This window comes from Atheta coriaria, unplaced genomic scaffold, assembly GCF_025399875.1.
Source record: "Atheta coriaria isolate IRGN ID8LTWV9N9 unplaced genomic scaffold, Caltech_Dcor_3.1 hic_scaffold_6_pilon, whole genome shotgun sequence".
NCBI lineage: Eukaryota > Metazoa > Arthropoda > Insecta > Coleoptera > Staphylinidae > Dalotia > Dalotia coriaria.
In genome coordinates this window covers 5,337,634-5,362,935 of record NW_027045448.1, presented here as the reverse complement: position 1 = coordinate 5,362,935, position 25,302 = coordinate 5,337,634, and the positions used below count along the sequence as shown (strand labels likewise).

Below are 25,302 nucleotides of genomic sequence, written 5' to 3'. Positions count from 1 at the left end.
ATGATTCACTTTTACATTAAAAATTATCCTATGTGCTTTTCCAACGCCTAATAAATCTCTATACAAAAATTCATCAAAATTCTTCAAGTGGTTTTAACGTGAAACGCAAACAAACATACAAATTTACAATATTAGCAGTGATAATCCTGAAATAAAGCGAATTTAAAGTCGATTACAAAATATTGGTTTTGTTCGTGACAAGTGAAGTATGAGTACTAATAGTTACGTTTATTTTAGCAGTGTAGTGTCACGGCCCAACCGGAAAACTCAAGGAATTGGTGGCGATGAACATAGCGCCGTTTCAAGCACCGACTGGGTTGGCAAATGTCCTCGTTCGATATGTGAACAATGTGGATGCGGGCCGAACCGAAACGCAGAACGAGGACAAGTTGATATGTCGAGAGCTTGCACTCACAACCACAAGGTGTTCGAGAATTCGCCAACGTTTACAACATGCGCACTCACCTCACAAATCAACAATCCATCATTTTTACTGACTGGTCAATTTCGTAGTACACGTCAAAAAAAACTCAAGTTTTAATCAATTTTTTCCATGCTGTTGTATATTTGTGGTGTGTCACGGTATTTATTTATCATCTTGTAGTAGATGTTTAGTAAATGTGGAGGCGCCGGGCGTTCAATTGTTTACCACGTGTAAACAATCAACGGTTCGTTTGTGTTCTTTGTGTATTGGTTTTCATTTCACACATGTTGAAATGAAAATAAATTTGAGCGCAATTATTTTTATTTAATAAATTCACCCACTTAAGCCTTCACATTCGGACAGATTTCAGATTGAAAAACCAGAGACGCGCACCGCAAATTGATAACCTTTTCCCTTCAGTGAGACGAAGTGGATAAAAAATACACGCAGCCAACCCTTTCGCTGTACATTTTAATTCCGGCAGGGCGGACAAATGAATTCAGCGCTCGGAAAAACTGTCCGCGCAATTCGTTTAATTGACCGTGCAAACAGACCGAATTTAATTTCCGGATTAAATTTATAAGCGTATTGCCGCGTGGAGAACGTATGCGGTGTTGCCTTTGTTTGTGAAGGTTACAAACGCACGGTTAGGTTAGATTCGTTTTTGTGGCGTACTACTGGCAACACTGTGCGGAGTCATCTGTAGATGTCTCGTTCGGGTTGGCTGGGTCTGTGCTTCGTGCGCCGAATATCCATCAATATTATTAATGTGTCAGCGATGATTAATTCGACGCTATACCACTCTGCATGCAGCCCAGCACAATTATATTCACATTTTCAAATGTTCACACGGACACAACTCGATTATAAATTATAAATAAAACACAAAAAAGGATAACATACAATAAAATCAAAATTAATTTTTTTAACAAACCATAAATACCTACTTATATATTTAAATTATTTAAATTTAATATTTTGTAACATACTGTATATTACAGCTCAGTTTAAGCTGTTAATTGAAATACTTGTACAAGAGCGAATATGAAACCATGGGGCCTGGAATCTGCCGAGGTATAAATGGCACTGCAATGAATTACTCACCTAATAAGTGAAACCTTATTCGAGGGTGTTTCATTGTCAATAAATCGTTCATTTGCGGGGAGATTTATTATTTATATTATACAGGAACTAGGAAACTAATTAATTTTTGGATATGCGTTCGTAAATTGCAATTCTAAAGTAAATATCATAAATATTTCATCGGGTAATGCAGTTTCAAACTCAAAATTAATCAACATTGACACAAATGTTATAGGGGTGGATAAACACAAAAACAAAAACAAAATAAATTCAAAAATTTAAAACTTTATCTTCTATAATAATATTGCAACTATAAATGTTGATATTTATTCAAAAAATAATTTTTTATAATGTAAAACATAAAAAATCAAGTTTTGAGGTTATGTTGCTGTCGCTATTGGTCACTATATGCAGTCGCAGAGTAACACAGATGTAAAAAACATTTTTAACCTAAAATACGTTGTATTCAGTTAATAATAATTAATTTAAGACGACATTAATAACTTTTTTAACCATTTTTACGAAATATGAGGTATAAATGCTGTTTTCCTTTAAAATTTCTATGAAAGTTATTTAAAATCGGTCGTAAAATATAATTTCATAACCAAACTTAATGTTAAATCCACTAACATGAAATACGACACTTGCGCACAAATTGTTTTTAAATTGATAATTTACAACTATCGTATAATATTTTCCCGATAAAACACACAAAATACAACTCGACGCTTGAAACTCGAGTCACAACGTCTATTATTACAATCATTTGACACACAGGTGTCAAATGCACAAACAGAATTTCGAATGCCGACCATAAAAATTTTATTGGAACAGCTTTGTCGGCAATTGATTTGTTGTTTTGTGTGGGTCGTGATATAAAATATAAAAACAAACACATTAAAGTTTAAACTTGGAGCGTGAAACTTTAACGACTAGTATTTTTCTTTGTTTAAGCTGGATTTGAAATTATAGGTTTATAGGTAATGGCATACGCTGGCAATGCGGAAAAATAATGCATCGAGGCCATCATGGCGAGTGGGCTGAAGGAGACGAACCGAGAGGCGTCATTATATGCAATTAAATTTTAATGGTGACGGGTGAAGCGCGCACGCCGCACAAAGGGCTCGCCTTCGATCGATTGAGAGCTTATATAATTAATGGGATTTTTTATTATCGCGTCATCGGCATATAAATAGGCACGTTAATCCCTTTCCGCCATTCTTCGCCATTTCCGTTCGCCTGGGTTTGCTCCTAATTCTATGCATTGCTTCTTATTACATAATAGCGCTGGGTTTTTGTGTTGCTACCGTGTGGGTACGCGAAAAAATAGTATTTTGTTAAAAATAAGCAAATTTTTATATTTATTAAACATAGTGCGGTAGCACTTGGATTTTTAGTTGCTAAATAATTAATTAATTACTAAAATAACAAGCTGCAGTTGAAAATTTGCACGTTGAAGTTTTTAATTAATTAAAAACAAATTAATCAACGTATAATGATAATTTTAACTATGTTGTATCTGGAATAACATTCTGCGTTTAATTATTTTCAGTTTTTTTTAGAAATAATTATGTTTGGTTAAGTTACAGTCAAATAAAATTTTTATCCATTAATTTTGGCAAAAGTTAACTTTAAACGCTTATAATTTTCCTTCTAATAGGCCAATTTAATTCAGTTTAATTTTATTAAATTTATAATTAAATACTGATTAATGAGTTTAAAATTTATAATTATAGAGTGTTTAGTTATAAAGTTATTATTGAATAACTAAAGTGTTAACTTTCAGCACACATTATTATTATTAGTTAATTATTGTAAACTAATCAACATATAATTATGGCTATTCTGTAATTAACGTTAAATTATGCATTTAATTTCGTCAAATGATTTCCAAAATACTTTGGTTTTTAGCCGTTATAACAATTTACTACACAAATTTAACAAATCAAACTTTAATTACTTATAACTTTTTATTTAATTAATCGAATGAAATAATTCATTAACAGATACTTAAAAATTTAATATTAAATAATGGGTATGAATTTCATAAGTATAGCTTTATTCATTTATGAGTTATAAATAAAAACCTAATTCAAAAACGTGCTGTTTCCACGCGGTATAAGTTCGTAATATATAAGATATCTTAAGCGTCTTAATGTGCACGATGGCGGCTAATACCAAACACGAACGCAAGCCAGCCTGCTTTACGTCTTTATTTAACGCCTATCCATCGCATCCCAGTGGGGCGGTGAGCTAAGGGGTGTCTTTGTTGGACGCGAGCGCACGGTAAAAGACTAGCGATAGTGCACGGCGCGTGTATTCGCCGGCACGTCCTTTTTACGTGACCGAGAATAATAATTACATATCCTTGGGAGCAGCGTCTTCCTCCTTTGCAGTACTTTACAGCACAATGCCTTGGCGTCGCTGGCTGGTGGGGTCAAAACGCTCTAATACGCCTTGGTGGCAACGTGCCACAATAAGTAAAGACTCTCCAGCCAAAGAAGGCACCGGCACGAATTATGAATCCTGCCGGTGGACACATGCGGAGCTCTACAGCATGACGGTACATTACGTCCTGGCAGGCGTCGTCGTACAACCTGATTTACGACTATTCCACTTACGTGTATCCCCTACGATTTTCACAAATGCGAATATTTCTCAACTGCATTTCACATTCGTCGCGGTGTGTGAAGAAAAAGAAAAAAAAACATGTTAAAAGTGCTTTTACCTGTGAACGTGGTTGCCAATGTAATAGATGTATATTTGGTTGCATACATTTAGTTGTATAAATTGTGAGGCAATTTAAATATTATCATTAGTTTTGTCATTTCCTATATAACCGCATACCTTTATCATGATGAAGATATACGATGATGAATTACCTTCATAACTTTCAGCTACTTACGAAAAGTGTAGAACTTTCGTACAAAACGTCTGAGAAGTTGAACGTCGAGATGAACGAGTTAAAGATATGAATATGCGATGGCAAAAGTCCGCAGGACGCGATGATGTTGGTGTTGGCGGTTAATTAGGCCCGGAAATTTAATATTCGCCATCAAACGAACGAGCGCTACACAGCGTTGGCGCGCGCTTTTAAATGACTCGCGATACGACGCGAGGAGTGCATTAAGTTCCGAGATGGTCGCGTTTGATACTGCTACACAAACGAGTCCTTTAGTCTTGATAGCACGTGATGCATCCAAATGTGAGAAGAGTTGCAGTAGTATCCTCTGGCATACTATACTCAACACTGTTGGTATGCAACCCAACGTACAAAAACCACACAACCGCGTAAAAAAAAATGGATGGAAATTTTGAAATGAAATGCAAATAAAATGGGGTAAATACTAAATGGCGTCGTGGCGTGGCTAATTAAGTAAGAAAATGAAAATCAAGGAAGACGTTGATGAGAGCGCGAGTTTTCTTGCATTTATTATAAGTGAAAAAATTGAGCTGTCTGAAATCTCTCTCTTCATAAAGTAGCTACAGAATTGCTTTGTTTTTAATTAATTTATTTTTCATTCACAGTGAAGGAAAATTTTAAAAGAAATATATTAAAACTACAACAGGACTATACAACAGAGCATAAATCTTGGAAAGAAAATTCATTAGCTTGCATTTTTCCTGTCTTGTAAACGACCTAACCAAAATCGCCCCATTTTCCAGGATCTACGTCCTGAAAGCCTTCCAGCTATCCATGTTGCAATGAATTACTTTAATCTTCCAACGTTTTGCATCTGCTTTGTTGCTGTCCAATTTTCCGCAACCTTTTATATTCCAGTTACATAGAAAACTCAAAAAAAGTTAAATTCAATTCCTACTTCCGATACAAGTAAAAAAAATGTAAAAAATACGCTTCATAATGTAATATTGCACAAGAAGTCTTGGTAAACATTGTGCCTCGTCAAAAAATGTAAAAAATTAATTATTATCTTCATTTTAGGTTAGTAGCAGTAAAATATTGCTCTCTACTGCTGTCAGAATCACCTATCACACGCTGTCAAATCAGTAAACAACATAACCATATTTGAAAACGTTTTGTTTTCATTTTATCTTTGTTCTTGTTTTTCAGATGTTTTAATAGCTTTTTGAGTATTTTGAGAGATGTATAGAAGGTCATAAAACTGCCTCTTTGTTCTATTAGATTTAGGTATTATTATTATAATGGAAATTGTGAGTTAATTAGTATCAAGTTAATGAAGTTTACCACAAATTACGCAAACGTTTCAAGTTTCTCTATTATACTCATCAACATTATCGATAAGTGATAACGTGTACATCACCCCCATACACATCAAACGCATATTTAATGGCGTCACTTTGCCTACAAATTTCAATAATTAATTAATTTATAGTGGAAACAAGCGAACTTGATAGCTATCTGCCTAATCATAATGTACAGCAATATAATCAACAAAATAATTTAATATCGATGTCAAGTAGAAGTTAATCATAAGAATTAAAACTGCGGTTTCGGATGTAACTGAAGATTTATGCTGTAATTGGCTTTATTGGAGCTTCGACGCGATAATGCGATTTGTCCTTGATTGCCTCGCTCGCAACTTAATGCAATCCTGCGTGCGGTGCGTGCGGTTTTCGCTCCGAAAGCGAAATGGATCGTGGTTTCATGATTGTGTCGTGCTTACTCTTCAATACGTAATTAATTCTGCGTTAATTGGGAAATCAGATTGAAATTATTTGCACGTGCACGAGAATATTATCGGTAATGAGGAGATATTCTAATTTAACATGAAATTATCAAGTTACTGAAGTTGCATATATTGATGAAGTAAAAAGAACTGCGCAGAAACCTGCAAACAAAATTGCATTTCTGAGTGGTTGTAAAAGCAACGGTTGTAAAGTGTATTCAAGTGAGTTCAAAGTGCGTTTAATTTAAATTAAAGTATTGATTATCACTATGAGATATTCGAAATGCATTAGTTAATATGTTAGTGTTCTTTAAGTAGAAGAATATTTGACGAGCCGTGATAGTGAACAAGAATTTAACGTTTGAGCACAAGTTAACCTCAAAAATCTGCGGCTGGTTATCCCGCTAAATTAAGTGCTGCTTCCCAACTGGTTTTGAAGATTTCGAAGATAATAAAGCTGAAGAAGACGGACTGAAGGTTTGTAGAGTTTAAAACAATTTTGTTTTTACTTTTTGTGATCGTAAATTGTTTGTAATTCATGATTTTGTTTTAGATCCGCAGTAAAATTCAGCGCAGAACTAAATTCAAGGTAAAATGCATACATATTTCATAACAATTAACTGATAATTGTATTTATGTGACATATCACTAAGGAAACATTCTTTTTAATTGGGTTTTAAACAAAAATTAATCCAATATCCATAAACAAATCAGTTCTTTGCTTATTTTTAAAGAATTAATACATAATTCAATGCAGCAAGCAAGAAATTCGTAAAAATATGAGTTTCAAACATAAAACTTTCCTTTTTACTTCTTTAACTTGAATAATATATCAACTCCAATAAGCCATAGATTGAAATACTTAAGAAAATAACTTTTGCTATTCTTAACACGAATATATTAACAATTTAATCAAATTTAGAATGTGTGGCAATATAATTGTGGCAACCATACATTTGGCAGATAAAATGAAGTTAGTTGTTACACTTGTTACACTTATAACATAATTAAATTCAATATTCTTATTGAAAACGTACGTTGATGTCTTAAAACGCTCGTTGTGCATAAGCACCAACCTCAAGCAAAAGTAAAGTGTAATAACGTCGTTGCTTTCGTTAGCATTATTCCACACCAGGCACGCCGACGCATGATTTAGTTATCAACGTAAACGAATGTACGCGTGCGAGCAAATATGAGCGTCTGTGATACGTGCGAACGCCGAAGAAGCGCCATCGTTGTCATCGCGCGCCACTTCTACGGCATCACTAATAGAACGACGCTTCCTGCTCTAACGAAATTTAATTACATTCGAAATTAAATTGCCCTCCACCGCAGCACTTGAGTGTGCGCGCATGAATACGAATATAGATATTAAAATGCGTTCGAATTGCGTGCCAAATTTAAACATTTATTTTCATCATTTGTTACTTGTCAACATTTAAACTGTATGTGTCTGGGGGGAGAGTGTGCTGAATGAGGGGTAGAAACAAAGCATACATATGATAATTTTCATCGCTTGATATTCGTAACGACCAGCGCTCGTCGTAATCTTAATTCGGCAGTAAAAGACGTCGCGTCGTATCTACATGTGCACGGCACGCTTGCAACTATAATGGCGATGGTGGGCGAAGGCCTCCCCTTCGGCGAATTACGCCGACAACGCCCGTTAAGCCATCCCCCTTCGGTCTTTATCTTCACGTTCGTTTTTTTTTTGATAAACATTCAAACATAAAGTAAACCATTGCGCAACAACGACACTAGACGCTTATAAGACGCCTTTTTATTCTATTTTTTTCGTGCACGTACAAAATGGTTAAAAACCTTAATTGCAAATCGTAAAAAAAGCGATGCGAAGCGATTGAAGCAAACGCGATGAATAATATTACCGACGAGAAAAACTCGTTTGCACCCGCACTCCGGGAAAACACAATCGGGTTAGACGCGATGTAATATTGGTTTGGAGCATCGAAATTGGAATGAAAACGAGAGAAGGACCAGAGCGGAAAGAGAAAACCAGGAGGCACTGAACGACTGAGGAAAACGCTTCAATTATTCAGGCGTCGTATAATTAAAGCCATTAAAATTGCGCCCCTCCGTGCGATGTATTTTCTAACCGACCGCAGCTTGCTGTAGGTACACATTTAATAACGGGTCGATATTTACGCAAAAATTCCGCTCCTTAACTTTTAATGAAATAGTTCTCGAAATTATTTCATGCAAACTTTTCTCATATTAACTTGTATTGTTTTAATTATGTGCACAACTAATGGCGCTGTGCACGAGTGGGTACGGTGGAAATGTTTTGTTAAATGTTTTCCCCAACACGGCGCGCTAATTAGTGTGTTTTTTGTTTGTTATTCTTTGATGTTGCACTGAATAGTGCACATCTTTTGTGCGCAGTCATAAGAACCGGGAAGCAGCAGAAACAAAACGTGCAGTGTGCAAAGTTGAATCGAACGCTTTTTTGCATTTTATGTTTGGGATGTTTCTATTTGCACCTTACCTTTGTGTTTTTTTTTTTATGTTGGTGTATTGTAAACAATACGAACATAAAATGGAAAATTTTAAAGAATGAATTGGTGTTGTGCTTTTTATTTTAAATTGGACTAAAGTCACTGGTTTTTCCATTTTTAATCTCTTTTTTCGTTTATAACTTTCTTTTCTTCACTTGCTTTTGATGTTTTAATAGTTATCCTGTTCCTCTAGACAGTTACAAATCCAACAATTCATAAAAATTGTTTTTTTTTTATTTATAAATATCGAAATATTGCTGAATTTGCTTTATTTTCCAAAAATCTGTATTTGTTATTGGTATGCAACCCAATTTACATCATTTATATTTGCTATAACAAGTTTTTCGTGTGTATTTTCAAATATAGCAATTATAAAATCAGCAAAATGCGGGAGTGTAATCAAAATTCTCGCTGCGTGTTTTTATGGTTGCCTATAATGACGTGTGAGCTAATTACAACTTTTGTCACTTCATACATGGTTGCATAACTGGTGGTTTAAAATAGGTTACGAGTATGTTCCTAAAAGCGCGTTTATCAACTTTTACAAATTCACAACGGTTAGTTACATATCACTGCAATAGCCCATAGTAATTAATAGCAAGCGCTGTAAACTGTTAACTCGTGTAAACGATTTTCGCTACTCTAAAACTACATATACAATGTCCTTCTATCGCCTCTATTTTGTCAACAAGGTAATAAAATTTAAAATTTACTCAAAAATTGACAGAGACAAATCTTTTTAGCAAAATATAATTTCCACTTTATCGATTGTAAAATTAGGTTAACTTAAACGAGTATTTTTCGCAATATTTCGCATCATCCTGTTTTCCACCCTGCATCTCGTCTAGGATGTGCCGGCGCGTTGTTCATCGAGTGTAGCACTTTGGACGATAACGAGTTTACAGTCAATTAATATCGGACGCCGGCGTAATTTACTCTTAATGGTCCGTGGGAGATCCATCACACGCTGGTGTGGCGCACACGAGGAAAGTGGATGCGTGTTATGCATATAAAACGCGTTTCCTCCACCACCCCTCACACTCCAACCACTTATTCTCACCCTGCCTTACACGAGTGTGTGTGTGTGTTATCTTCTATATTCCATACCAAACCGTCTTCTCGGCAGTTCTTATTACTATCCGTGAGATTTTGTCGCCCAAGTGACTTGAATAACGCGCGGCCGTTATTCAACGGCGGGGGTGAGTCGAACAACGCAGCATGATGGGTTTAATCATGGGATATGCACTAACACAGTGATTACGCCGCTACTATTAATAATAAACTGTAAATCACTATCATAATACTCGAGAATAATTAAAACCCAGCGGGAATAATTAATTTTCACATAAATTTCGCGCCCAAAAGTGACAAAAACAATATCTGTATGTATTGTGAGGTTTTGGTTGTATACTACAATAGTAGTATTTTTGTAAGGAATGTTTGACACTCCTTGTATGCGTGAACATGCCATTATCTGCGTTGTACGAACCGGGTCGCGAGGTTCGGTTGAATTTTGAGTATGTAGTTATAATTAATGATGATGAAGGGTATTCCCGCACAGCGTTGGTTCGGTTACGGCTCGTTTGTTTCGCTAGCCGGCAAGTGCCGATAGTGATATGCTTTTAATCCACCCAAAGATTAAGTTACGTCACGTATAAATTCAAATCAATTTGTGATTATTTCAATTTCACATTGTAGGCAATTCATGTTACATATTGTTGTTAAATGTATACTTAGTTGCCTATCTGTAGGCGTATACTTGATTATGATCAAATTCGAATTTCTATTATATTTGTGAGAGAGTAAACATCTGTCATTGACAACCTTTGGAATCTCTCGAATAGTTCAAAGGAAGTATAAGTATAACTTCGTGAGTACGTGCCCATAATTTCCCAACACGCAACTTTCCGATGATAACTTCGCCCCCCGACGACGTGTTTACCTTCGATAATCTTTGATAACTTTTCCGCGCTCTGCGGGAGGGTTGTTTCGTCAAACTTTGATAGTTTTCCGGGCGTTCATCAGATTTCCGCCCGTCGAATCGCCTGACACCACAGAAATCTTTGTCGTGCGGCATAATTGAATTTCGGACTTTTCCGATGACTCATCATCGAATGTCATTCATTCACTCTTTGCGGAAATGCGGTTGTTATTAATCACAAATCTTAAATTTCAATTTATCCGACACCGGAAATAACTCGCTTTTTTGCGCGCGGTGGTGGGATGAAGGTGAAATGGTCGTAATTTACGCCGCGTAATCTCTTTCTCTCTACCTGTTCCTATATCATATATTACTGCGGACTATGCGATCTTCCCGGTGTACTTTCTTGGCATGCGAATGTTAGTTATGTGCAGTTGCTTGATCTGTTCTCCCTTGCGCGCCCTTTGTGAACCTTAGTGTTCTGGTACCCTTCTCGAGCTCGCACTAATAATGTCTGACATTACACGGCGTCGATTTTCATTGCAATCTACAGGGTATTATATATGTTTAACCTTAAAATATATCGACAATATTAATACGAACATAACCTATATTTTAAAGCAAGAAATATGAAAATTTTATAAAAAATTAAGGTTAAAATTGATTTTTATGTGTTTGGATGATACCCTGTAGAATGATTGTAATGAAAAGACGTTGATCCACCCCTTGGCCAAAATGCACCACCCACAATCTAATATAATATCCTTTCATTAGCACTCGTCCACCAAACCATCCGAATTTACCCCGATTATGCGAATATATGGCGGGTTTGAGACGTACATTCCACCACTCGCACTCACACACATGTTGGGTGTCTATTTTCATCAGCTTCCGACAATACCCTTGGAATACACACTTCCACCTTTACAATTTGAGCTCATACATTGTGAGCAATTCCGTTGCTTAAGGGAATTCCATTTCGATTTTCGTCCATCAGCCTTAGCCTTAGCAACCAGCAGAACTTCATGTGTTATGTTACTACATTTCAAAATAATTAAAATGAAATGAAAATTTCATTCTATTGATTCCCCAGCCGTCCCTGAAGAATAAATTCGTGTTTTTGCTTTCAGCGGAAGTGTTTTTAATCATCTGATAACGTAGCTGTCATGATAATTTCCAAACACGTCAATATTTTATTGTTTTATTTCTTCTCATTTTCGACTTTTCACAAGCGGTGAGTTTAATTTTATTCTTCACTCGTATTTGTTGGTTTTTTGCGTTGCTTTGTTCTGTATTCCTGTTGCGTGCATTCTAAGCAGATAAATATGTAAAATACCTGTCTGTGCCGTTTGCGTAGGAATATTTTTATAGGGGCTGAATGAAGAAAAAAAAGAGAGAAACTTCCCCCCGACGTTCGCTGTCCTTTTGCGCACTGTCGTTTTTCATATCAGCACAAAGACACTCACTGTCTGTCTGTTGTTTATTGAAATTAATAAGCTTTCGCTACGATTCGTTTTAGCTGCGCTGTGTTGTTGCTTTGTCTTTTCGTCGGGCTTTCACTTTTATTAACATGTCACATTGAATTTGCGCCCGTTGAGTTTATCCGGCGTGTATCGGATTTACCGCCGTTTGCATTCGGTGTGCTCGTCGAATTGAATTTTAATATTGCAAAAGAAAAAAGCGTCGCTTTGCCACACAAAGGCGATTTTGAAGCACTTTATAATGAAAATTGCCTAAAAAATAAAACGTTTTAATTTTTTCTCAAGCATTACGTTATTAAAAACAATTATTACTCAAGTACAACTCAAAGAAAAATAAAAATTAATTGAAACAGAATGCAATGGATTGAAAAATTGAATTATCACACTTTTAAGCGCAAAGATGTCGAAGAAATTCCATTAATGATTGATCCGCGCACCATCAGATATCGCATGAAATTGAGAAGATGCAAAACGTTAAAAGCTAATGCATTAAAGTTAAATTGCTTTTAATTTTTCTTGCGATCAATTTAAAACTTGAGCGCATTTCTTTGCGCGTGACACTTTAGTTAATCAATCACGTTAGCAAATAAACTGGAAATAGAATAAATGACATCACTAACTGAACCCTGAACCTAGGCGGTTGTTCTTGGATCGGTAAATAAATCGAATATATTGGATTTGTTAGTGATATGCCAATGGTAATGCCAATGTAGCGTTCCTAATTCGTTCCGACTTTGACTACTGCTTTGCGACGCATCTCCCCAGCCTTGCACAAGGGGTGGAATTGCTTTACTGAGTTTGGTTTTGGTTGTGCTTTCCTTTGCGCGTTCGCAGCCTTTGCTTTGCCCTCCACACGAATTGAATATTGTAGTGATCGTGTATGTTCATATAGTCGTAGACTGTGCTTGGTTGTGCTTGTTCAACGACAAAAACTCAGCTTTGAGGCGAGAGGTAACAAGCATATTGCTTGTGGCAGTAGTGTAGTTATCTGTATCAGTATCTTCAAAGGTTACTTAGGAACAAACATTAATTTCATTGGTTCCAAGGATTTTCTGAGTAATTGATATTTTATGATATTTTCCAATAGATGGCGCTAGATATTATTATCACTTATGTTTAGTTTCTACTTGTGACTTTGAAATTTTACTGAAAAGTAGGAAATATAAGCTTTAGTTTTTATTTAAAGAAATGAAAAATGCTAAAATGCACTTTAGGGCCATCTCGGAGTGAATTATATAACTTTAACTATGATTAAATCTCCATACCAATTTTCATTTCTCATTTTTCACCCTTCAAGTTATATTTTTGCGACGTAAAGTAACCTATATTATTTTCTATGATCAAAATTATCTCTATACTAAAATTTATCAAAATTGATTTAGTGGTTTTTGCGCCAAAGCGTCACAAATAAACATACAAATTCACATTTGCAATTATAATATTTGTTAGGATTTTATTTACATTGATTCTCTATACGATATAAAATCCAATTCCCGAAATGAAAACAATTTAAATTCACGTTTTTGGTACTGAAACCTATCGTAGTTTGTTCTCATATTCATAAAACACAATGCATCGGAATAAAATTATAGAGCCTGAATAAAAGCCATGTGATGGGGCTTTAAATGTCTTTGCGTTTACCTTCCGTATGGGTTGTAAATATTTTATGTCCTTCCCCCATGCTGAACGCTTGTTTGATTGGTTCAGTGCACTATTAAACAATCTTCACGATTCAATAAGAGAACGAGAACAGCGTCGTTTGGCGATTTATTATTTATGGATAAACATGTGCATGGAAACCTATTACAAGCCCACGTATCAAATATTCAACGTATTGTTCTAGTTGTTTTCAAAATTGAGCTCGTCTAGAAGAAAAAGTCTAATAATAGTCGTGGGTATTATTTATTCAATTAGTTGAGTGTATTATGCACAGTTCAATGGTCTATTTTTAGATATAAATGTACCTATTATTAGCGTTGGAAATTGATTTTTGTTCGGTTTTGAGGGGTTTTGAGCGGATTTTGGTGCGCTAAGTGTACTTACTGGTTAATTTTGTTTTACATTCGCAAACGGCTGATAGATGTCGCGAGTAGTATTAAATTGTATTGAAATAATTCGTTTTGTTACTTTAAATCAACTTTAAAGATTTTCTGTGCTAAATTACTGATTACAATATTGATCCTTTGCAAAAACTAATTCTGGAACAATTCCTTCTCAAGTAATTAATTAATAACACTTGGAGAATAGGTTTTTGTCCGATTTCGACCGTTGTTCGCCCGCATGGTGGACAAAAACTATCGTCGTCAATTTTTCAAAACTCGACCAATTCCCTTCGATAATCAAAATTGCCATCCAGAATTGATTAATCGAACAATTACTGAGGGTGATCGTTAATTAGTAAATCGATAGATAACGCGATTATCTCGCTCGCAATAAATTTGATCCACTGACGGAACAAAAAGCCGCATGTTAGTGAAAGCCATTATCACGGAGCAGAATTAATGTCTCCGCGCGGCGGCTAAAAATAACTCAAACTCGACTAAAGCCGCCCCCGAAGTAAGACCGTCACTCGGCCCCGACGCTCTTCCGCGCACCACAGCCACCGGAAACATAATAAATTTAATTAATGACCCGACCCGCTTCCGCGTTTCGGACGTCTCAAAATACACTTGTCGTTTTTATTTTCCCACGGGTAAATGCACTGAAAAATGCGGTGTATTCTAATTTCTAACCCTAAAATCCTTTCTGACTTTTAGAAGGCTTTAGTTAAATTAGCATTGCTGTAGTTTAATTTTTGTTATATATATTTTTTTTCGTTGGGAGCGGGGCGCCTAATTCCGTTTAATTTATTGCACTTCGAGTTCGGGGTGGAATTTAAACACGTAGAGGCTGAAAGTCGCAGCGCGGATGAGACTCGCCTTCGGAAGTTTATCATTGTAGAAAATGGCGGGGGCGCAGCGCCCCCATTGCGTTGTACAACGTTAAAACAGCTTATAAATGCTCGACCATCAATCAATCTCGACGTCGCTCTCGCGCACAAGTCCGAATTCAGCCGCTGTGGAAGTCGAGAGACGTCTTGCTGCGCGAATCGAATCGAAGACGGCGCATAACTTACATCATGAACGGATGATGCGATGGGGGAGACGCGGCCATGGGGGCTACTGATAAGAAGTCAATGAATCAATCACGCCACTCACCTGAAACAAAAACGACAAGGAATGAGGATAACGTCAGAATTATTCACCGCGTTGGTATGATCAAAATGCGAAGAAGAAACGATTTTATTGCATGAAATAAAATTTCGCACGCAGGCGAAAAGTACTTGTTATGTAGGTACTCGCAAAGCCACGTAAAGTTTTGGGGGGTTAGTCGCGTTACCCTCTACGATATGAAAGTGTGCAGGACGCAGGACAGATGTAAGGCACCTGCGTGCTGAAATTGCACCCGGAAAGAAGCTTGCCTGCTAGCCCGAAACTCCTGCATTATTAAGTTAGTTCGCTAACCGAATTACGCTCAGAAATTTGTTTGCAGCAGTCGCCCGCCCGGCAAAGCACAGATTACGCGATCTTCCCTGCATCGTCTACAAGATAAAGTAAGAATATTTGCGCTCAACTAGCATCGTTTTATCCGATAAAGTCACACGTAAAAACCTGCTTAATTAAAACATAGTAAAATGCATTTATACGGTAAGCGAGAAAAAAATTACGAAATTAGATTCGAAGTCAAGGAGTCAAAAACGCGTGGTGGTGAAAAAACCCGCGTGTCCGTAACAGTTGCAGGGAGCGGAAAAACTTTTTAATTAACTCGCGCGCGCGGTTCAGGGATGAAATGTAACTGTTGCAAAAAAACGCGCTCGTAAGTTACGGAAACCGCGCTTTTGGAATTTAGAGCGATGGTTGAAATGGTCGAAAAAATGAAAACGCGACCGCTTTTTATTTGCGCCGAATGCAAGCCACTTTGAAGACGTACTCGTACAATGCGGGGGTGCAGGAGAAATGTAAAATGAAAAAATGGGAGTGGTGGAATTTGTCAATGTGGTGTAAGCGTGGCATACGTGTGTGGGGAAACAAGGAAGCAAAGCGAAGAAGAAGAAATCATAGTCGGCAAAGTTTTGCAATAAAATTTTTTGACTTATGGATTTGCGCGGTTCGTTAAGTTAGTTCTGCAAAGTTGAAAAGTTTCAAAAATTACATCTGCGTTACATATAAAATTAATAGAAAAAAGGGCATGGAAAAAATTAAGAGGGTGGAATATAATGAATAGCGGGAAATGGAAAAAAGAAATGGGTCTGGACAGTGTTAAATAGTTCCACTAATGATCAAAGACGTGTAACTTGTCATTCTGAGCTTTTTTCTTCTTCTTTTTTTCTAGGCTCTTATTCAATGTCTTTTTATCTTTATACTCCATTAATTTTCAAACTTAAACTATAAAACATTTTTTAAGTTCTCTGAAAATGTTTTATTCTTCAAATTTTTATTTTTTGGCATATAATTGCGTTATTATATGCATTATTTTGTTAATAATGATACGAGTATTTCAACATGTCCAACAAATTAGGAGCAATGTTTTCATGTAAAAACACCCTCAAACAAGAAAGTTGAGCGTGTTGCTTCAAGTGCCATAAATACTAATTGCAGACAACTGTTGTAACAGCCTACGCTTCCTTTTTCCTATATCCACTTACTTCGACTCTACCTAAGTGACACAGTGTTGTATTTTTCCTTTTTCGTCTTTGTTTTCTTTTAACTAACTGTAAGCAAATAGCGCCAGCGGTTAATTTTGTATTGCGCGTAAATTACTCGAACGTTTCTCGTATTTATCGGATAGCTGCGTAGCGCACGCTGTTTTTTTTTTGTTGTTAATCACGTGCGGCCGCACTAATTGGTAATTAAGGCAATTAAAAGTTGGTTTGCACTTCAGCGACGCGCCGGCGCATTTGTTTGCGGTTGTTGTTTTTTTTTTTCGTCCGTCTTGTTTTTCTTGCCGCTTGCGGCCAATATTCATACCGAGACTTAACTTTTCGCTTCTGGGAAAGTTTCGGACTTGAAGATACGAAACAAGTTGCAAAGTTTTGAGATTTTTTTTGTTGGTTTTTGAGTAGATGCTTAAAATATGAGAAGTTTAAAAAATTGAAATCAAAAATTTTCGAAAATGATTTTTCTTTTATAATTTGTTGAAATTTTTCGAGAAGTAAACAAATATTTTATACACAAATTAAATGTTTTATTAAAGTATTTTGTTGTTTAGGTTCTCAATCACATAGTTGTATTTATAATCAAATTATTTTTCAGTTTGTGGAAAATTGGGATTTTTTCAAATTTTAATTTAAACTTTAAACTTTGTTTACCAACAAAATTTTAACAATTATATAGTTTATTTGTTTGTATTTTTATAGACTATTTTAATATCGAACATTACAAACAAAAATGTGCATTGTATTCATTTTACCTCAAAAGTTATATTTGATTTATTCTACATTTTGTTTGTTACTCGTTAAATTCCAAATGCAAAATTGCTATTTCCGCGTATTTTTATCAAAAACTATTGAATATATTGGTTCAAAACATAGACTAATTAATTTTTGGATAAATTTTCTACTTTACAATACCTCACACAATATTCTACGACTTCAAATTGAGAAGTTATCGCATTGTAAACTTGCCCAATTAAAATGTTTTGATTGATAGACCGGAAATTGAAAGAATTTACTCAAAGAATGTTCCCCAAAGTTGAAATGATTTTACACCGGAAATTCAAATATTCTCAAGATAATAAAACGATTGTTGATGACCAGCGATGGCGAACAGATTACAACTGACAGAATTCCGACTTTTGGTTAACTAAAGTTTATGAGTCATCAAAAAAAAAACATCGTAAAATCCGCTGCGTTGCATTTACTTCTTTGTCATCATTGTCATCTTTTTTATATTAACCTAATCTCTATGTTAACCTCAAATCACATCCGTCGTCTTTTCTGTCGGAGGAAAGTTTGCCGATTTTCCGCTTCCCTGCATTCTACAGATTTCCATCACTATATTTTCCATTTTCAACGCGTTCAACTTTTTCAGCCATTTCGCATCAAATCTCCCAGCATGTCAAGTGCAGCTTCTTTCATTTATCAACATCCACACTAGAATTCAATGTCATAACCTCAATTTAGACCTATGCGCATTGGGGGTTTAACATAGGCTTTGTTTGTTTGTTTGCGTTTCTTCTAATAATAAACAAATATTGTTCGGGTTGTTGCCGATTCAAATGCGAGCCTAAAAGCATCATGGCTTTAGCGCAAACGGGATTTAAAAATTTCGCTCGTTTGCGACCATTTTCGGCTAGAGTTCAAGTCGGCAGATGATCCGGGCGCATCCGCCGCCGCCGATTCCTAGCGTCTCAAACGATGCCGAGGATGGAATCCTTTCAAAGCTTTTCACGTTCGCCCCGGCGAAAAAACGCGTTTTATACGTTGGCGGGCGCGCACGCATCGCGCATTGCAGCCGCCGGTCACGTAGCGCTCCGGCTTCTGGCCGCCTCCAGATAAAAATGTAATACGACTCGAAAGCCGTGACACCGCGCGAGCACACACCCACACAGCTGTACCTTCTTGTGCTCGTGCACGCCTTTGGATGGCGATCGGAATTTTATTACCATCCTCGTCATCATCCCCTCTCTGCGCGCTCACATCTCATAGCAGATATATACAAATTTAATGCTTTCTTTTGTGTTCCAAGCTTTTTTATTCTTTTTTTTTTTATTAAGTATGTAATAAAGTATGAACACTGGAATGAAATTGTTAAAAATTGAGAAAGGTATATTCTATGAGAATAAATATACAAATATTTATGTTTCGGGGCATTAAAGTTTGATTTTTCATATTTTTTTCGAATATTGCTTTGGATGTGAAGATAAAAGTTATGATAACATAAGTATATTATAAATATTTTATGTTTTCACATGTTTAAAGTGTTAGTTTATTGTCTAGACATAGAAATATTATTTTTTTTACTTTGATGTTGTTTTTTCCCAAAAATCGCTTTTATTTAAGCATTTTTTCTTTCTGCTTGTGTTTCTGTTTAAAGATTTTTTCTTATCCGAAAATGTAATCTAAAGTACTTTGCTACTAAGATGCTGTTAACGATATGCATTCCATTTGTGTGTGTGTTTTTTCTGTAACTTTCGTTTTCTTTCGAGTTTTCGACGATTGCCTGCTTTCCGTGCAAAAAAGTTGAAAACACTTTTCGTCTTGCTTTTCACTTCTATTGTTGCAAATTTGGACTTTCTAGAGATCCGAGATTGTCCTTACGTAACACTGTACAAAGTTATTTATTTTATTCAATGTTATCAAACAAACTTTGCTTGTTAAACTAATTTGGACAAGATTTAAACGTCAACATGTTTTTTACCATTTAAATTTCACACTACTTTGTGTTAATATACAAAAATCTCGTATTTTTTTTTCTTGATGGATTTTTTGAAAACTTCTCCCGTCACTACTAAAAATAGCCCCTAATTTATACTGCCTTTCAGTTGGTACTACGCCTATATAATAGCGTTTTATGCACGCTGTGACCACATGAACCACGTCGATAAGAAAACGCGCCCTGATTTTTGCGAAACCGAGCATATTACAAAGTAAAGTGCAAGGACTTCGGGGTCCACTAGCATAGGCTAGAAAAAAGGTCCACCCACACCGGCGGCGAGGAAAAGATAAGAATAAAGATCGAGGGGATGCTTAGTAATGATGGATGGCCGTTTCATAAAAAGGACCGACGACTAAAATAAGACTCGCCTACATATATTCCCTATATACGTGTGTAATATATCCCTCGCGTAAGTAGATCAGCTTGTTCTGGCTGGAGAGGCGAATGTGTGCGCGTGTGGGCGAGCGGAAAGGACGACGAATCCATCGCGAGCGCTGAACGAAAACCATGGGCGTATAGGCTATAAAAGGAAACCTTAATTCGTGGATGCATTCTTTATGAATACATATTTTATGTGGAAGCCATTTTCATATCGATGTCAGTCTACAGTTAATAAGGACGAGGATTTTTTTTATATAATACAAAGTTACTTATATCTTTCTTGGTATTTTTTGGCGTATTACGTGCAACTGGTTAATTTAATTTTGAAATGTTATTTCTTCAGATTATTAGAATGTGATTCTCTTTTTTATTTGAATCTTGACATTGTTTTATTGTCTTCATGTGGTGGTTGTGTTAAGTTTTTAGACACTTTATAGTTGCTTCGTTTGTTTGTGTCCGTATTACGCCTATACTACTGAACCAATTTTGATAAATTTTGGTACAATAACACATTAGACACTTCAAATAACTAAGAATACTTTTTGTCGCGAACATTTATTAGAAAAGGTGTTAAATAAGAGTTGAAAGTTTGAATGAAGTTGCAAGTTATTTATAGTCGTTTAATTCAACCAGAGATGGTGTTAAAATTCATTCGTTTGCATTGGCATTCCAAGAAGCAAACGTGTTATTTTTTATTATTTTTCTGCGCAGTTTTCCTACGAAATATATATTTTTATAAACCTATTTTGTTACATATTCGAATACTTTATTTTTGATGGTTATTTGATAGCTTGCTGAGATCATTATTTCAGTATTCTTTTTTTTTCGCAGTAATAGTAGTAGTATTTAATAGGACTACTTCTTCCCAGAAACCTAAATTCCTTAGATGCTAAATATTTCATATAGTAAACAACAAACAGTAATATTTTAAAGAAGAGCAACTTAACAATATACTACAGTTTTTTTTTTGTATCCCTAGAGTGCTTCCAACAACTCTAAAAGACTTTCAAACTTGCGAGTAAATAATTTCGTAAATTTTTACGTGATTTTCTTCGCCCAATATAAGTGCCTACATATACGTATCCAGTATAACAAAAAAAAGCGTTCCGCATTTTTACCTTCCTTCAAAATATGTTGTCTTAGACATTCCCCGAGTGGCATTATGTTGCTTCCAAGAATAGCAGGAATATCACGCAAGCAAAGATGCAAACCCAGCACTTCATTGCTTCATATAACGCAGAAGAAACACGCGGCAAACAAAAAGAAGGAAAAACACGACAGCTCAAGAACAATATACGCATCACGCAAGCAAAAAAGGATCATGTATGCCATCAGTAAGATAAAACATTCTTGAACAATCCCGAGCGAAAAAAATGTTTATTTTAAAAATTATTTTTGCTTGTGTTATTTTTTTCCATATAGAGTAAATATGAAAGTTTTACTAGGTTAGGTTTTTTTCTAGTTTAATCATTAGTTGCGTCACGCATCATTTACGAAGAGGCACTTGGTTGCATTAAAAATCATAAAATCGAGTTATACGGCTTATTTTTATATTTATCGACAAACGTGGACACGAGAATAGTTTTGTGTACAATGCTGTTATCTGCGATTTGGTCTAAACAACGTTTTTAATGCATGTGTCCCGCGCGCTGTCTCCTAGCGCCGCAACAACTTGCTGCATGCAGCGAAATCAAGTTTAGTATATTACAGGTTATCACAGGTAATGTGCAAATTCGCGCACAAGGTCGCGTGCCTTCGACGCACCGTCTTTGCGCACCTCTTGCTTTCTTATCATATACTGGCCCGTCGTTGTTTACGCAGTTTCGGCATGCACTATCGGTGGATTACAGCCAGTTTCGTGCCGGTTGATGTTTAATTCAGTCATGTTTTGAGAGACTTACATCGTTTATTTGTACTTTGCGACTATAGTAATTTGTTTAATGTTCGAAAATGCCGGTTTTTGATCGCGTTTGTTATGTATATTACAAGTCACGTGATAGTGGATTTGATAACATTCTTCACTCGGCGTTGTGTTTGGTGTTGGCTACTAAATTAATCGGTTATATATCGCCGTTGATATGTTGATTCTCATCATTAAGAAAGATCCATCAGGCTCGTGTAAATATTTTTTAACTAAGCAGCATTGATTGTTTATTTTGTGTTGATTGTTGATTTTAACATAATTCAATTGTATGAAATATTTTTGTTTTAATTTATGTTTTCGTTTAGTTACAGCATTCGTGGTGCCTGGCAGTCCGATAAGGAGTACACTGGTAAGTTTATAATTCAATTATATTTTTGGGTCAAATTAACTGGGGGTTAACTGGGGTAAATTCACCGGGGCCCGGCTGATCACTCTTAAATCGCAACCACAAAGAAATTAGCAAAAAATTAACAATTGCCGGGCTCGCGGATTTTCCCCGGGACCCGCGCTAGCTCAGGACGGCCCTGGTTGCGTGTCGTATTACACTTGCTGCTTTTTGCGCCCTTGGATGTTAACATTAATTTATTATCCTACTTAGTCTTTGTCGTTGTTGTGTTTAACGCTTTTAGTATCCATCCTATTCAAACAGCGGAGAGATTCCGCAGGAAATGCCGCAAATATTTGTTTCTCACGCAGATTTGTTTCGCCACCAACTATTTGCGACAACCACGAAATATTGCACACATTGGACATGTTCCACATTAACCTAATTTAATAATAAACCTCTTTGTATGATTCAACAATAATTCAGTTATTAATTTGACAACTGACATAATATAGGTACTAATGATGCTAATATTATAAATGCAAATATTAGGAACGATAAATGCATGTTTGTTACTCTTTCATGCGATAACTACCGAATCGATTTTGTTCAATTTTTGTACAGTGTGATATTATACTGTGGAATTGAACATTGACTACTTTAGTTACAAAAAATATCTTTATAGGGGTAAAATAGGGGATGAAAGTTATAGCAAATTAATCATAGTTATAGTGACATTATTTACTCCGAGACGGCGTTAAGATATTCTTTATATGATGACATCCAGAACAATGTTGATATCAAATTATCTAAATTAGTAAATAAATTATTTCCGTACGATTCCGAGACAAATAGCTTCTATTATTCTATTTGTGTAGCAAATTTTTACTAATGCTTCCTTTGTGTTCTGATTACACTTCATACACGATACGCATATGTTGTGCTCCCTTGAGAATTGAACACGATTCCAGCGACATGATATCGTATTTATTTAACTGACGGCGAACAGGGACTGCTGCTCATATTCATAGAAATGCTTCAGACTTTACGAAGGCAATAACAGCACGTGACCCTTGCGCGGTGCACCTTATTTTCGAATGCTCCAGACCCATATTGCGGGGCCTTTGGCCGAGGACAATGTAAATAGTCTGCGCAGATAGTAAAAGGGGAACATTTATAGTCCTACAAAGGATCCCATCGCATCCCCAAACTTCTCCTGACTTGTTCATACCTTTACACAAGCAAACGCGTCGATTTTATAAGGTGGGGCAATGGTTTCAACTAATTTATTAACAATGGAGATTGTTTGGCCCTATTTTTATTTTTGTTGTTTATGTTTGCAGGGTAGTTTAATTTTGGTTTGGTTAAATAATTTTAGTCGACGCCACTGGCCCTGGCATGGCTGTGAATGTTTCTCGCATAGTCAGCTCCCGATTGTAATCTTTTGACTATATCCACAAAACTCGCTGCTTGTTAAACACGATAGTATTTGGAGGTGGAGAGCGTGTGCTTATTTTAGCACGCTGTGCACTCCCTAAATTCGTCCCATCGTCCCCAAATTGTGCAACTTATATCAAAAGTCCACAACTTAGCGGCAGCAACAGCAGGCAGACGCTTTATTAGCGGTTGTATTAGACAGCGCAAGTGGTCGGCGGCGGCCACCTTCAGAATTCGAGTGCGGTGGATGGCGTTGCCTTCGCACGAGGGTGTTGTGATAGTCTGTTTGGTTGGTAGTTAATGCGTGTAGCGGTAGTGCGGCCTTTTTCTTGTTGCCCGCACGTTATTGGCCTCGGGTGTGTCGTGAAAAGCCTTTCTACGCACCGGAAGTGCACAATACCGAAACCACCATGACTCCCACACTCGAAAACACGTAAAATCATTCTATAGTATTTCTATTGTTATTATTATTACTATAGATATACGAGTATATAGAGAGACATTATGAACATTCATGCAGTCAATAGAATTTCGCACATTTTGGCGCACAATCAAAATATATGTAAAACGCATGCGGTATTATGTTCCAGAACAACATCATCAACAATATTGCTGGTTATTGCATGCCGCGTGGGCGGTGCTGGACTGTAATGACAGCACAAAGTAGATGTGCACGCAAATGCCTCGCTTCGAATTGAACTGGAAGCGAACAAAGCGAGGGAAGGAATAGATTATAATGAAATAAAATAGCAGCGGATGCGCGCCGCGGAGATTGCATACATGCATAGATTTTACGTTTCACCGCTGTGCGGCAAGCGAGGGGCGGTGTATGCAGGATGTTTGCTGGATAATGCAGTCCGCCCATATGTGAAATGCAAAATAAATATCTGCCACGTTACGCGCTTTAGTCCGGCAGCCAGCAAGCCAGCAGTACATTGTTTTACTTTACATTTTGTTTGAAATTCACATAAATTATTATGCGCTAAATGTTTAATTATTGAGTTTTGCATGCATTTTCAATGGTTATAAATAAATTACAGCGAATACGTATGGAAATTTTTAGTTTTGCGGCGGAGAAGAGAATTTTATAGGATTTGCGCTCCTACCAGTGGAGAAATTGCGCATGCGCAAAGTAAACGGGGCAGAAAACTTAAATGTTTGTTTAAATATCTAAAACAAGGCAATAAGTCATAAATTTTTATGAAATATTGATTAAAACTGTATTTTTAGTGAATATTTATGGAAAAGAGCATAAATGCTATACTTTTGGCTCCTCCCAATTATAACCTCACTTATTTCATTCATGGGCGGAGCAAACAAACATATTTTCATGAATATCTAGTATAATATGATAGATACAATTTAAATTTAAAAAAAAGTTGATGTTTCAACCATAACTCAAGAAAAATCATATTTGATTTTAAGAGAAAATACATTTATTTATCCATTTGTTTCCATACAACTAGATACCCGCACGTCTGATATCTAGCAAATTCCAAACAATCTAAGATCGCATTGAAGATTCAGGCGCGTTTGAAGTTTAGAATGCTTTGCACTATTGTGGACGTCCAAGAAATCTCGATATTCGTGACTGCGCGCCGCCTGGAAACGGACATACCCGGAATATTATTCCTCGCTTCCGCTTCGACTGATATCGATGCGCCCGAATGTATCCCATTGCTCTTCTTGCGCCGTGCCATGCCCGCAACTACAGCATGTTACCAAGTAACCAATAGTGGCGGCGTAGAC

At 36.3% G+C, this 25,302-nt stretch overlaps 1 protein-coding gene and 1 long non-coding RNA gene across 2 annotated transcripts in view; one reads left to right on the top strand and one right to left on the bottom strand.

Moving 5' to 3' along the window:
- The window catches only part of LOC135793564 (follistatin-related protein 5-like), a 56,849-nt gene that overhangs the window by 8,159 nt on the left and 23,388 nt on the right, over positions 1 to 25,302 (bottom strand). The window lies entirely within an intron of this gene.
- Positions 6,352 to 25,302, top strand: part of LOC135793567 (uncharacterized) — a 30,393-nt gene continuing 11,442 nt past the window's right edge. The window contains exons 1-3 of the long non-coding RNA XR_010548652.1: positions 6,352 to 6,633; positions 6,710 to 6,745; positions 22,097 to 22,140. This is a non-coding gene — a long non-coding RNA (uncharacterized lncRNA). The remainder of the gene's footprint in view (positions 6,634 to 6,709; positions 6,746 to 22,096; positions 22,141 to 25,302) is intronic.